At 38.5% G+C, this 15,392-nt stretch overlaps 2 non-coding genes across 2 annotated transcripts; both read right to left on the bottom strand.

Moving 5' to 3' along the window:
• Window positions 1-635: 635 nt before the first annotated feature.
• On the bottom strand, window positions 636-741 carry LOC145629588 (small nucleolar RNA R71). The gene has a single exon (XR_014111752.1). It is a non-coding gene; the product is annotated as a small nucleolar RNA R71 (small nucleolar RNA).
• Window positions 742-3,874: 3,133 nt separating this feature from the next.
• LOC145629560 (small nucleolar RNA R71) lies at window positions 3,875-3,980 on the bottom strand. Its single transcript, XR_014111725.1, has one exon. It is a non-coding gene; the product is annotated as a small nucleolar RNA R71 (small nucleolar RNA).
• Between the last annotated feature and the right edge of the window lie 11,412 nt (window positions 3,981-15,392).

Raw genomic sequence — 15,392 nt, 5'->3', positions numbered from 1 at the left:
TAGTGTTCGATATATTTATTACTTGGTGTTTGCTTGTTTGTTTAGTTGATTTAGACAATCTACATTCCTTCTTGCATTTCTAGATAGCTTAACTTTAGCAATAGTTAACTTCCCTCTATTCCCTTGGGTTCGACCTTTGACTTGCCTCTATACTAGTATTTGTGTTAGCTAAGTGTTTACAAATTTAGTTTTGACCGTGGGAGGATTAATTTCCATAACCTAGTCTTAGAGTCCGATCATAAACAAGAGTAACATTGAAGTCCCAAGAGTAACATTGAAGCAGTTAGGAACTCCGGGTTCATAAAAGTATTAGAGCGGAATTGCTCCATTATTAATCCCGGAAAGTAACTTTGAAATCTAGCCGGCAATTATATCTTAGATTCAAAGGCGACAATATAGTGGAAGAACAAATGAAAGTCCCCTAAATCATCTTAAGGAGTTCGAGAAATATTGCAACACAATTAAGGTGAACGGGGTTGCTCAAGAATTCATAAGGCTCAAGCTATTTCCTTTCACTCTAATTGGAAGAACTCAAGAGTGGCTATACAAGGAAGTAAAGCCTAATTCCTTGAGAACTTGGGATGAAGTCACTAAATAATTCCTTTCCCATTTCTTCCCTCAAAAGTAAACGGCGGAGGCAAGAGCTTTGATTTAAGGTTTCAACAAAAGGTCTAGTGAAAGCCTCTATGAAGAATGGGAGAGATATAAAGAGTATCAACGCGAGTGTCCTCTCCATCGAATTCCCACTTACCTAATCATCCAAATTTTTATGGTGGTTTTAGCCATCAAGGGAGATCAAGTCTTGATGCCGAAGTCGGAGGCCCGATCATAAACAAGACTTAGGAAGAGGTTGTTGGTATTATTAAGGATGTAGTTAGACCCTACATGGAATGGGAAGATGGTGAGAAAGAGCTGATAAACAAGAGTAGCACTACGGGATGCTCAACTGAACAACTAAATGCTATTAATAATTTGTCTACGCAAATTTCAGATTTAGCTTAGGGAAAGAGGTAGAATCTATCAAGGTTAAGCTCGAGGGTGCAACTTTACAAGTACCAATTCTTCCCTCTTAAACTAAGGGGAGAGGTACATCTTCTTACTCTAACACTCTTCCCTCTTCTTGTTGTATGATTAGTGAATGTTGGTTTTTGATCTATGTGGAATGAATGATCATGATGCTTCTTTCTGCCCCTATGTTTCTTGTGATAGAAATGATGAATATGATGGTAATGGGAGTGAGCATGTGAATTATGTTTCTAATAATGATTTTAGACCTGGATTTGATGTCTATAGGAATGTTGAGAATAGAAATTATCGTAACCATGGGAACTATGATAATTATAACCAAAATAGTGGTTTTGGGAACCAAAGAACCCAAGGGTTTCGTGGTTACTATAACAACCATGGTTATAATTGTCAAAGTCATGGCCAAGGGTATGGGGATCATAACCAAGGTTATGTTAACCGTAATCAAAATCATGGCCGAAATCAAGGTAGGAGTAATTGGAGTAATCAAAGTAGGGGGAATTTTCAAAATAATTCTCAAGAGATACCCCACCCGAATTTATTCCAAAGGTCCAAGGCCACTATGATAGTTTCTATGATCAACCTTCTTCATCTAGGAGATAGTTAGAGGATGTAATTGAGAATGAAATTTGATGAGTGTCATTTATGGCACTCATTTGATCTCTTTTAGGATGATTTTAGATAGCTTTTATAGTTCTTTTCTTTCCTTTTCCCTTAGTTTTGATATTTATTTCTTTTGTTTTCTCTTTACTTAGTTATTTTCCACTTTCGTGCATTTCTTGGTTTTTCTTGTCTTTTCCTTTTTATTTGTATGTTTTCTTTGATTTTTCAGGTTAAGGTCGTTATTCGAAGATTCCTGAGACCCCTTCCCAAGTTTTGCATTGGTTAATATGCCTAGTGTTCTCTATTTGAAACTCAAGCATGGAGAAGTGCAAGTTCCATTTGACCTTAGGCCGTGCATTCAAGCCGTGGGGGCACGAATTCTCGTGTTGAACCCACCGTCGAGATGATTTTGGGTCTGTCATGTCCCGTGTTTATCAAGAGCATCGATTAAAGCAAACGCGGAGCATCAAAGTGAGGGTGAAGGGGGATACCTTGTTCCCATCCGCGGGAGCACGCGACTTTGGCGTGGCTGCACAGCCTAGTGGCGCGGGCTTGTCACTTGCTTTCCTTATTCCGTACCAAATTTTGCACGACTGCTCATTCTCTTGAAGAAGACCGCGCCTGTACGGGTGTATTTTGGAAGATATAACTAATTTCTCTTTGTTAGTTTTACAATATATAGACTTTTCTTTGATTTTTAGAACAAGAAGGAATTTCAAAGAGAGAAGGCAGAATTAGAGTGTTGATAATTAGATATAGGTTTGATTTTCTTAGAGAGAGAAACTCTAGATTTTAGATTTTGTAGTAAGATAATTATTGTAGTTTGATGATTAGTTATTGACGTTTGTTGCAATTGGTTTGAATTCAAGTACATTATCTTTGATTTGATCAAGTTTATAAGAATGTTATTTTCTTTATTCAATCTTTAGCTTTTGATTTCAATTGTCTTGTTGATTGTTCAAGTTTATTGATTGTTTGATTGAATTAGTTTAATTGAAATAATGTTGAAGAATTAGATGAATTGTATAGCTTTATTTTTTATTTCTTTAATGGATTGTGAGTAGTTTGCTTGCTAGGGATATGATGAAGCATGTATTAGTGATGGAAAATTAGCTAATTGGAAGGTTTTTGATTGATTTAGCATTATGATTAAATTAGTTGATTGAATTTGTGCATGTTTATGGATTTGAAGGAGTGATCAACCTTGTTCTCCATGCTAGATTGCAATGTGTGTCTACATTGATACAAACCATTGATTTGTAGCTTGCATTAATTGCTTGAGCTTGGCTTGTGACGTTCCTAGTAGAGTTTTTCGTAGTTGGCGCTAGTTTGACCTATAAGAGATAGCTTGACGAGCTCTTTTGATTGCATTATCTCTCCTCCCTCGCATTACTCTAATTAATCAATCTCCACCTCAATCAGTGTTTATTCATTGCAAGTATATGTGGATCCTAATTCCCTAGTGTTCGATATATTTATTACTTGGTGTTTTCTTGTTTGGTTAGTTGATTTAGACAGCCTACATTCCTTCTTGCATTTCGAGATAGCTTAACTTTAGAAATAGTTAACTTCCCTCCATTCCCTTGGGTTCGACCTTTGACTTTCTACTATACTAGTTTTTGGGTTGGTTAAGTGTTTACAAATTTTGTTTTCACTGTGGGAAGATTAGTTTCAATGACCTAGTCTTAACCCCCGAGCATAAAAAATGGCACCGTTGTCGAGGAATGGCGTAGTTTTTTCCTATTGTTGTTGAGTGTATTTCACCTTATCCCGAAAAATACAAAAAGATTTTTCTCATTTAGGCTAAATTTGTAGTTGTACTACTTATACTTTCCTTTGAGATTATGTGTGCAAGTGAACATGGGAGAAGTCCCAAGAGTAACATTGAAGCAGTTGGGAACTACGGGTGCATACAAGTATTAGAGCGTAATTGCTCCATTATTAACCCCGAAAAGTGACTTTGAAATCAAGCCGGCAATTATAACTTTAATTGAAAGGCGACAATATAGTGGAAGAACAAATGAAAGTCCCCTAAATCATGTTAAGGAGTTTGAGAAATATTGCAACACAATTAAGGTGAACGGGGTTGCTCAAGAATTCATAAGGCTCAAGCTATTTCCTTTCTCTGTAATTGGAAGACCTCAAGAGTGGCTAGAAAAGGAAGTGAAGCCTAATTCCATGAGAACTTGGGATGAAGTCAATAAAGAATTCCTTTCCCGTTTCTTCCCTCAAAAGAAAACGGCGGAGGCAAGAGCTTTGATTCAAGGTTTCAAGAAAAGGTCTAGTGAAAGCCTCTATGAAGCATGGGAGAGATATAAAGAGTATCAACGCGAATGTCCTCTCCATCGAATTCCCACTTACCTAATTATCCAAATTTTTATGGTGGTTTTAGCCATCAAGGGAGGTCAAGTCTTGATGCCGGAGCCAGAGGACCGATCATAAACAAGACCGAGGAAGAGGTTGTTGGTATTATTAAGGATATAGTTAGACAGTACATAGAATGGAATGATGGTGAGAAAGAGCCGATAAACAAGAGTAGCACTACGGGATGCTCAATTAAACAACTCAATGCTATTAATAATTTGTCTACGCAAATTTCAGATTTAGCTTAGGGAAAGAGGTAGTATCTATCAAGGTTAAGCTCGAAGGTGCAACTTCACAAGCACCAATTCTTCCCTCTTAAACTAAGGGGAGAGGTACATCTGGTTACCCTAACACTCTTCCCTCTTCTTGTTTTTTGATTAGTGAATGTTGGTTTTGTGATCTATGTGGAATGAATGATCATGATTCTTCTTTTTGCCCCTATGTTTCTTGTGATAGAAATGATGAGTATGATGGAAATGGGAGTGAGATTGTAAATTATGTTGCAAATAATGATTTTGGACCTAGATTTGATGTTTATAGGAATGTTGAGAATAGAAATTATCACAACCATGGGAACTATGATAATTATAACCAAAATAGTGGTTATGGGAACCAAAGAACCCAAGGGTTTCGTGGTTACTATAACAACCATGGTTATAATTTTCAAAGTCATGGCCAAGGGTATGGGGATCATAACCAAGGTTATGGTAACCGTAATCAAAATCATGGCAAAAATAAAGGTAGGGGTAATCGGAGTAATTAAAGTAGGGGGAATTTTCAAAATAATGCTCAAAGAGGTACCCCTTTTGAATTTATTCCAAAGGCCCAAGGCCACTTAAGTTTCTATGATCAACCTTCTTCATCTAGGAGATGGTTAAATTATGTAATTGAGAACGGAATTTGATGAGTTTCATTTATGGCACTCATTTGTTCTCTTTTAGGATGATTTAAGATTGCTTTTATAGTTCTTTTCTTTCCTTTTTCCTTAGTTTTGATCTTTTTTTCTTTAGTTTGCTCTTTAATTATTTATTTTCCACTTTCATGCATTTCTTGGTTTTTCTTGTCTTTTTCCATTTTATTTTCATGTTTTCTTTGATTTTTCAGGTTAAGGTCGTTATCCGAAGAATCCTGAGACCTCTTCCCAAGTTTGTCATTGGTTAGGATGCCTAATGTTCTCTATTTGAAGCTCAAGCATGGAGAAGTGCAAGTTCCATTTGACTTTAGGTCGTGCATTCAAGCCGTGGGGGCATGAATTCTCGTGTTGAACCCACCGTCGAGAGGATTTTTGGTCTGTCATGTCCCTTGTTTATCATGAGCATCGAGCGGAGTGCATGAGGAGCATCAAAGTGATGGTGAAGGGGGTTGTCCTGTTCCAAGGCGCGGGCACGCGCATCTATGTCGTGGCCGCGCAGCCTGGTGGCGTGGGTGCGCATGGCCCTGGCGCGGGCGCGCCGCCTACTTTCCCTGTTCCGTACCAAGTTTTGCGCAACCGCTCATTCTTTTGAAGATGTTCGTGCATGTATGGGTCTATTTTTGACGATCTAACTAATTTCTCTTTGTTAGTTTTACTATATATAGACTTTTCTTTTATTTTTAGAAAGAGGTGGAATTTTAGAGAGAGAAGGAAGAATTAGAGAGTTGAGAATTAGATTTAGGTTTGATTTTCATAGAGAGAGAAACTCTAGATTTTAAATTTTGCACTAAGAGAAGTATTGAAGATTGATCATTGGTGATAAATGTTAGTTGCAGTTGGTTTGAATTACCTTTTATTTGATCAAGCTTGTAAGAATCTTCTTTTCTTTAATTCAATATTTAGCTTTTGATTTCAATTGTTTTGTTGATTGTTCAAGTTTATTGATTAATTGATTGAATTAATTTAATTGAAATGATGTTGATGAATTTGATTAATTGAAATGATGTTGATGAATTTGATTAATTTGAAATTCTACATGGTGGCCTCCAGGTTTTTATTTTTCTACGTGGAAGACACACTTTTTTCCAACTCTCTCAAGTGACACTATGGTTTTGCAAAATTATGTATAGTGTCCTTTTTTTTAGTTTATGGCTAACTTTTATAATTACAATGGTTAACCTTAGGTTTTTTGGTTTAAAAATTAATTAAATTATATTTTTAAATAATAAAATAAAAAAAAGAATTTTTTTTAAAAAAAAAAAAAACACCCCAAACCCACGACCACCCTCCCACCACCACGTCCACACTCCCACCACCCTGTCTACCATCCACAACCCCAACCCCCATACACCACCGGCGCCCAGAATCCCTTTTTAACGCGCCGGCGCTGTCGGCCCCGTCCCCCATCTCCACTGGCGCCCAGACTCCCCCTCCCCCAGTGCGGCGTCCCCTACCCCTCCTTACCCCACGAATCGGACCACCAACCCCTTTCCATCCCCCACGAAAACCCAGAAAAACCATCCCTCCACCCTCGAAACTCCTTCTCCGTCTCAATCCCGGCGCCCTTACCCTTCTTCCTCCCAATTCCGACCCCCCTTACCTTCAATTACTCCGTTTCTTGGGATCTGGGTTGGTGGTGGTTTAGTGGAAACACGCGAGGGGGTTGGGGGTGATTTAGTTGCGACGGAAGGGGGTTGGGGTAGGAAAGGCGACTGACGCTCCGCGGCTGATGGTGGCAGTGGGGCGGTGGCTAGGGTTGGTGGTGGGGAGGGTGGTCCTAGGTTGGGGGCTGTGATTTTTTTTATTTTTTAAATTTTTTTTTATTTTTTTTTTTTGAAGAATTTGTTTTTTTTTTATAAAAAATTAATTTTGGTTAACCAAAAAAATCAAAAGGTTAGCCATAAAACCCAAAAAAGGGCACTATACATAATTTTGCAAAACCATAGTGTCACTTGAGAGAGTTGGAAAAAAGTGTGTCTTCAACGTAGAAAAATAAAAACTTGGAGGCCAGCATGTAGAATTTCCCTTTATTTTTTATTTTCTTAATGATTAGTTTTCTTGCTAGGGATACAGTGAAGCATGTATTAGTGATTGATTATTAGCTAATTGGGAGGTTTTTTTTATTGATTTAGCATTGTGATTAAATTGGTTGATTGATTTTATGCATGTGTATGGATTAGAAAGAGTGATCAACCTTGTTCTTCATGCTAGATTGCATTGTGTGTCTACATTGATACGGACCATTGATCTGTAGCTTGCATTAATTGCTTGAGTTTGGCTTGTGACGTTCCTAGTAGAGTCTTTCGTAGTTGGCGCTAGTTTGACCTCTAAGAGATAGCTTATCGAGCTCTTTTGATCGCATTATCTCTCTTCCCTCACAATACTCGAATTAATCAATCTCCACCTCAATTAATGTGTATTCATTGCAAGTATATGTGGATCCTAATTCCCTAGTGTTCGATATATTTATTACTTGGTGTTTGCTTGTTTGTTTAGTTGATTTAGACAACCTACATTCCTTCTTGGATTTCGAGATAGCTTAACTTTAGGAATAGTTAACTTCCCTCCACTCCCTTGGGTTCTACCTTTGACTTGCGTCTATACTAGTATTTGGGTTGGTTAAGTGTTTACAAATTAAGTTTTGACCGTGGGAGGATTAGTTTCAAAGATTTAGTCTTAACCCGCGTTAAAAATGTTGAACCAAACTAAGATGTTAAATTCTCATATAACCCTTAGTAATGAGAAGATTAATGACATGATGACTTATAGTAAGGGGTTAGAAAACCAAATTTCTCAATTGGCTAGTATGTTAAAAAAGTTTGCTAATCTTTCTTCTTTGACTTCACAAGGTTTCGATCCTAAGAGTCCTATGAGTGCAATTGTGACTAGGATTGGTAGGATTCTCAAGAGTGGAGTTTCTAAGAAGAGTGATGTGAAGGAGAGCCCTAATAAGGATCCTATTAAGCATGAGGAAGATGAGATTTCGTTGATCAAGAGAGTTGATGAGGAACAAGTTGAGAAAGCAAAAGAAAAAGTAAGAGAAGTTATCAAGCCTAAGCTCTGATACCGCTAAAAGTTTCATAGACATAAATTAGATGAACAATTTGGCAAGTTTATAGAGATGCTTAGGCAACTTTACCTTACCCTTCCATTCACCAATGTCATTGACCAAATGCTGAATTATGCTAAATTTCTTAAGGAAATCTTGAGTGGTAGGAGAACATGTGATTTGGGGGAAACGGTTAGTTTGACCAAAAATTGTAGTGCTATCATAATGAACAAGATGACACCTAAGTTAAAGGATCCATGGAATTTTTCCATCCCTTGTGCTATTAACAAGACACAAATTGATAATGCCTTGTGTGACCTAGGAACTAGTGTTAGCCTTATGCGATACTTGGTTTATCAAAGACTTGAGCCAGGAGAACTTGCACCTACCAACATTACCTTACAATTAGCCGATAGGTCCATTAAAATCCCAAAAGGTAAGGTTGAGGATGTTCCCTTAAGGGTTGGGAAATTTGTGATCCTGGTAGATTTTGTTGTGCTTGATATGGAGAAGATTCCAACATTACCATCATTCTTGGTAGACCATTCCTTGCAACATCGGGAGCTTTGATTGATGTAAGAGTGCTAAAATTTCTCTAAAAGAAGGGGAAGAAGAGATTGAATTTGATTTAAATGAGAGTATGCAATACCCTTCTTCTTCTTTAGAGAATTGTATGAGAATCAAAATTTTAGATGATATTGTGAATTCCATGCAAGAGCACTTGCTCTCCTCTAATGATCCTCTTGAGTATTTTTTTTAACAAAGAAAAGATAGGGAAGCATGGAAAAGAAATGGCTTTCCTTGAAAGAGTCATTGATGAGATCTTGGAAGGAAGTGATAAGCAATTGTGCATGATCTCAAGCCAAGAAGCTTTTCAAGCGGCTTAAAAAAAAGATGGTAAAGGTGTTCCAATGGTGGAACTCAAACCTCTACCATCACATCTTAGGTATGAGTTCTTAGGCCCAAATTCTACTTATCCCGTAATTATTAGTGCATCTTTGAGCAAGAGCCAAACTCAAGAGTTATGTGATGTTTTGAGAAGGCACCAAGGTGCTTTGGGATAAACCATCGATGACATCAAGGGTATAAGCCCCGCTTTATGTAAACATCACATAACCCTTGAGGAAAGTGTTCTTCCCTCTATTGAGAGATAACGGAAGCTACACCCCCAAATGGGAGAGGTAGTGAAGAAGGAGATCACCAAACCTTTGGATGCGGGAATCATATTCCCCATCTCGAATTCTAGGTGGGTCTCTCCCATTCATGATATCCCAAAGAAGGGAGGAATAACCATAGTTGAGAATGAGAAAGGTGAGCTCATTTCGACGAGGACGGTCACGAGATGGAGGATGCGTATAAACTATAGACATCTAAACACATTTACAAAGAAAGATCACTTCCCCCTTCCTTTTATTGATCAAATGCTTGAGAGACTAATGAGGCACAAGTTCTATTGTTTTCTAGATGGTTATTCGGGATTTTTCCAAATCCCTATCTACCCGGATGACCAAGAGAAAACAACCTTTACTTGTCCATATGGAACATTTGCTTATAGGAGAATTCCCTTTGGCCTTTTTAATGCTCTGGCGGCATTTCAAAGATGCATGATGAGTATATTTGGAGACATGTTGGAGGAGGAGATGGAGGTGTTTATGGACGATTTCTCCGTAGATGGTGTTTCATTTGAGGCATGCCTGTAAAATCTTGAGAAATGTCTAGCAAGGTGTGAGAAGGTGAACTTGGTATTGAATTTGGAAAAGTGTCACTTCATGGTTGAAGAAGGCATATTCCTTGGCCATAAGATTTCTCATAAGGGTATAGAGGTGGAAAAAGCAAAAATTGAGGTTATTGAAAAACTTCCAACTCCGGTCAATGTGAAAGAGATGAGATCTTTCTTAGGACATGCTGGGTTTTATAGAAGATTTATCAAGAATTTGTCACTCATTTCAAAGCCCCTCAATGATCTTGTTCAAAAACATGTGCTAGCCTTGGGAAAGGCGGTAGGGCTTTCTTTCCAGCAAGGAGGGGCGGCTCCTTGTTCCAGCGGTTGTACCGCCTGTTCCCCAGCGTCATCTTGTAGCCTTTTTGGCTGGTTAGAGTAAACCAGTCGGCCCCGCTTGCGTGTGGAGTCTTGCTCAAGTAGTGCATGTGAGTGAATGCTAGGAAGCTGGGCTCCACCTCCAGCATCTTACAGGCGGCAACATAGGCCAACATGTTAACCCAAGAATTGGGGGCTAGTTTCCAGATACCCAGCTGCTATCCGTCCAAAATTCTCTCCAGGTTCGGATGGAGAGGGAAGCGTAGTCCAGCCTGAATGGACGCCTCGTAGCATCCAAATTAAAGCACTGATCACCATAGCTGGCTTTCTCTGGCCAAGTGACCATGTCCTCACCATCCGGCACAGAGCAGATAACCATGTCCCATGACATGAGTTGAAAGAAATTTTCCGAGGTCGGCCGTCAATATTTTATGCCTACTCTCGGCAACGTGCAAAAAACAAAGGGCACGTTCCTGTCGCCACAAAGCAGGCGGTTCCGCTCAGCCTTCTCCTATATCTACTGAAAAGGATTCTCGGGCATCCACAAGTTTAGACCGTGCCTCCTCCAAGTAGACGAAGGTGTAGTTTGAAGATGATGACTTAGAGTCATCATCGGAGTTCTCCTCTGAGATGGGGGCCTGCAGGCTGGTGCCAGCAGTGTCCTCCCTCCTCTCAACATCCGGCACCAATTCACTCGGCCCGAGGGTTTGTTGTTCATCATCCAACTCCCTTAGAATTGAGGAGCTTGGAATACTAACGTTACTTGGAGGATCATGGCGAACCACATAAACAGGCGCCTTAGTGGGGCCATCTGAGTAGACCGTTGAACTTTTTGAATGGTATCAGGTACCATCCGTCCTATACTTCCGACTGGCCTACTTTGTTCTTTCCATTGTGTCCTGCAAGGGCACAGACATGGTCGGATTTGGAGAAGTACTCAAAAGGGAGTCCTCGAACGAGCATTTTGAACTCCTAGTTCTAGATTCATCCGTCCCCGGTGACTGGCTGATCGCTAACCTATGTTGTGTCGGGTGCATTTGGGAAACAATTTTTGAAAAAGAAAAATGCAAAAATAAAGCTAAGAAAGGATCAGGCGGTTACCTTAGAAGAAGGTACTAGAGGCGCTTGGTCTTTAAGTCTGCTGGAACAGGCGAACGATTGGCCGAGTGTCGGATGCTGAATAAGTCATGTCTTTGAAAGTCAGAGATTCAAGAATCTCCCAAAGATTCACGTAAGTGTGAATCCAAGGGAAAGTCAACCTTCTATTTATAGAGGGGTGAAAACCTAGGGTAAAAACCCTAGATTCCCCTCAATAGTTAAAAGTGAAAATTCGGCCAATCAGAGTCCGACACCTATCACAGGCGTCACGTGGCATCCCACGTCACCCCTGTGAGGGGCAAATGATTTGGGGTATTTAATACCACCAAGTGGACAAATGAGAGAATGACTCGTGTCATTCTAGGAGGTGACCAAATGGACCCCCCAGATGGATGACACGTGTCAATCAGATATGCCCCTTGGGAATTGCGGCTTTCAAGGCCCAAATCCCAAGAGGTGACGCAAAACGACGCTACCCTAATCCCTAGGTCATCAAACCTTAGGGTAGGGCATGTTTTCCTAGGACCCTATAAATAGGGAGATTCTCCCAATAATTGGGACAACTTTTGCACCTTGAAACTTTCAATCATTACGTCTTAATCATTAAGGCATTTATTGCTCTCTAAAATAGAGAAAACCTGAGCTCGGATTCCGAGCAGATAACTTACTTTTCGCACGTTTTACTCCGATTTTGTACTAACTTAATCTTCGGAGGCGGACCTCCGACCATTTAGAGCTCCGTTTGTTTTGCAGGTATAGGCATCCTTGTCTAATCCAGTCTTCAAGTTGTAACTCTCCCAAGGGACATAAAAATGAAAGGAATAGTGTCCTTCGAACAAGTGTATTATTCTGGTAATGGGTTCAGAATTATTAAAAAGCTAATATATTCGGTAAGGTTAAGTGATCGGAATGCCTGGGTAAAGGTCGCTTTCGATCAGTAATATTAAAGCATAATTAATATTACAGCTTAATCTTTGCTGAACCCTTCGGGTCACACCCAAGCAGTCAACTAGCCGAAGCGACGAATTAATTCGAAAGGAATTAATGAGTCGACCGAGTAATATTTATTTTGACGTTTGAAATTCTAGCTCCGAGTGTCGAAGAATCTCAAATGTCGAGCCAAAATTTAGGAATTGGCGAGACCGGGAAAATGCTTCAAGTAACAAGCAAAAACCCTAGTGACCTAAATCACTAACTAAAGTAGATAGGGAAGTAGGGTCGAACTCCACAGGGAAACAGGTCTTTTTAATTCTAATTTATTATTATAATCTAAATTATTTAAGTAACCAATATTTATAATTAAGTAAGAAACTAAACTACTAAGGTTGAGAATAGGAAGATAACAATATATGGAAGGATCTTGGGCATAGGTTCACCAATAAATAATACTCCAGGGTAAAACATAGTAATAAATCATTGACATTACATAAATAACATGATTAACAGGCTCTCGCAATTTATTAACCAACATAGATCTAACAGGCTCTCGCAATTTACTAGATCTAAGTTCTTATTGAAAATAGTCTTTAATATCAAATTAACATCCGCTCGATTCATCAATTTAATATTGCTATACTTTTACAAGCCGCAATTGTAAAACGTTGAAACAACCCAATAAAAAATTATCATGCAATACCAATAATCAATAATAGTCAATCATCAATGCATCAATTAACCAGATTGTAAAGGGCTCTCGCTACGTATTACAATCACACAATTAATTTACCGGTATTAAATCTCATCTCTCGAATCTTGACTTAACCATTTATAAATTAACTTGCCTATTGAAACTAGACCTAAACATTAATTCTCATCTCTCGATTCTTGAATCAATATTGTCAAACTCATGCATAAAAGATAGGCCTAATCTAGTCACAGAGCATTAAATCAATCAATAGGAAATTAATCTAGCATTGATAATCAACAACAATAATTTACCCCTTCATATTATTTATTAAATCCCCATAAACCCTAGAAATTAAACTACTCACAAATCATCATGACTAAACTAATCAAATAAATAAATAAAAGCATAATCAAGGGAGTAAATAAAATAACTGAAATTAAAGGGGAAGAAATTGTTACCAAAAAGTAATCTGGAATTAATGGAAGAATTAAGGACAAAAGTTCAGAGAAAGAATTCTAAGAGAATAATTAAGAGAGTAAAGAAAGTAAAGAGGAGAGGAAGAAGTAGAAGTAGAAGAGATCCTAAAAACGTATTACGGAGGAGTATTTATACTCCGTACAAAAATCTTAAGCTAAAACAAATTAAAACTACGTTAAACATCAACTAATAAAACACGCGCCCGATCGGGCGCGCCTTTTTTGTCTCTAATAGCAATCTCGCGCCCGGCCGGGCGCGTCACTGGGCGCCAGACTAAGCTTCTCCCGCCCGGCCGGGCGCGCCTCCGGGCGCCAGCCTTTTTGGCCGGGCGACTCATTTGGGCCACTATTTGGACTTCGATTGGGCTCCAATTCTTCGGGCCAATCTGGGTTTCCTCTTTGGGTCTTGAATACTCGGTCCAAATGCCCCGGTATCACCTATACCGAGCCCTTAATCACCGGTTCGATGGCTCTCACCGACCCTGGGCTATAAAATCTGGTCGTGTTTCTCCAATGCTCGTGATTGCTCCAAAATATCTCGGGAAAATACTCCAAAAGCATAAATCCCTGCAAAAGCCAACCAAATCTACGAAAACACTAGAAAACACCAATTAGTAATAAAAGTGGCTCTAAAGAGCCAAAAACACTATTAATTATGACCAAGGGACGGGGGTAAAATACTATATAAAATAGACACATCAAACTCCCCCAAGCCAAACCTTTGCTTGTCCCTAAGCAACGATCTCATCAATGAATCAATAAATATGCTTCACACCAAAAAGTAAAAATCAAGCACAAACGATCCAGGGTAAATCAAATAAACATGCTTCAAAATCAACCAATCAAATCCCTCTAATTACCAATCTTCCCTAACAATTGTCAAACAGAGCAAACCACAAGAGCATATAGAATTCAAGACTAGTGCTAACACACTCAACTCTCATTTATGTGGCGAGTAAAAGATGTACTCGATCGCTCTCCAACCACCCCTTTAATGTGAACAATGCCCTCCCAACTCACACTCTCGTGTGTATTAAACAATGAACGCTCAATCCTACTAGTCGACTCGAAATATGTCAAATCATAACTTTCATTGATAAGCAACACTTTCACATTCATACAATTCTATGTACAAAGGTCGGAAGGTCTTTAAAGCTTGTAATATAAGGCTAGGGTAAAGGGTAGGATTAATTTGGGAATAAGTGAGAGAAAACCTATGCTTAAAGGAGCCATATCCTAATAAAACCCATGATCAAAATAAATAGTGATCATACATCTCCTACATAACCAACTCTAACATTAACCAAATATACTCCAATCATAATAAACAATCCCAACTCTTACAATTTCACTCATAAAAATATAATAATGTAGAAGTGGAGTGAATAATCAAACTTTATTTCCAAACTTGAGTATTTTCATTGAAGCTCTATTATTTTTCTTTGATCAACCTCTAACTAGAACATTTGAACATTTTTTTCTTTTTTTTTTCCTATTGAAGTTCACTTAATTTTTTTCACATTTTTTCCTTTGAACTTCTATTTTTTTTCATAACATCATGCTTTATTTTTTTCAAGAAAATATAACTCTCAAACGCATCAAAAATAAACATGAATAACAACAAAACAACTTCTCAAAGTCCCACCCAAGTTGAGCAAATAATAAGTACACTACAAACTCCCTCGCCTCACTCAATAATAGCTCCCCCAAGCCAAGCTTGGGACTAGTAACCAATGGGGCAAAATAGGTTTGTAATGCGGCTAACAAACAACAAAAAGTTAAGGCAACAACATGGGTAGCAAGAAAGGAACAAATGTATCTACAATCATCTGGAGGCTACCTAAAAGAACATATGCCTTCGTCCTCCACAATGTGCATAATAATGAATCATATAAATATTACTAATAGTAGCAAACCAATACTCAAATTCATTGACATACCCGGAATTATGGAACTATCACACATTCCTTACCAAATCAACTAGTGAAGCACTATATTCACAAGTAGTTGGACAAAATTGACGCATGTTAAGGTTTCAAGGCAATGAAACATCAAATCATGATCAACTAATCCACAATGCCTATCATCAAATACCAAGAATCAAAACAATTTTCTCAAGTAAGGGGCACAGGGAAGCATAATTTATAATTCATTGGAACGTATTTTTGGATTTTTTTTTTTTTCAATTTTTTTTGTAT

Source organism: Chenopodium album, chromosome 4, assembly GCF_948465745.1.
Source record: "Chenopodium album chromosome 4, dcCheAlbu1.1, whole genome shotgun sequence".
NCBI lineage: Eukaryota > Viridiplantae > Streptophyta > Magnoliopsida > Caryophyllales > Amaranthaceae > Chenopodium > Chenopodium album.
This window is presented reverse-complemented; position numbering and strand designations above follow the sequence as displayed.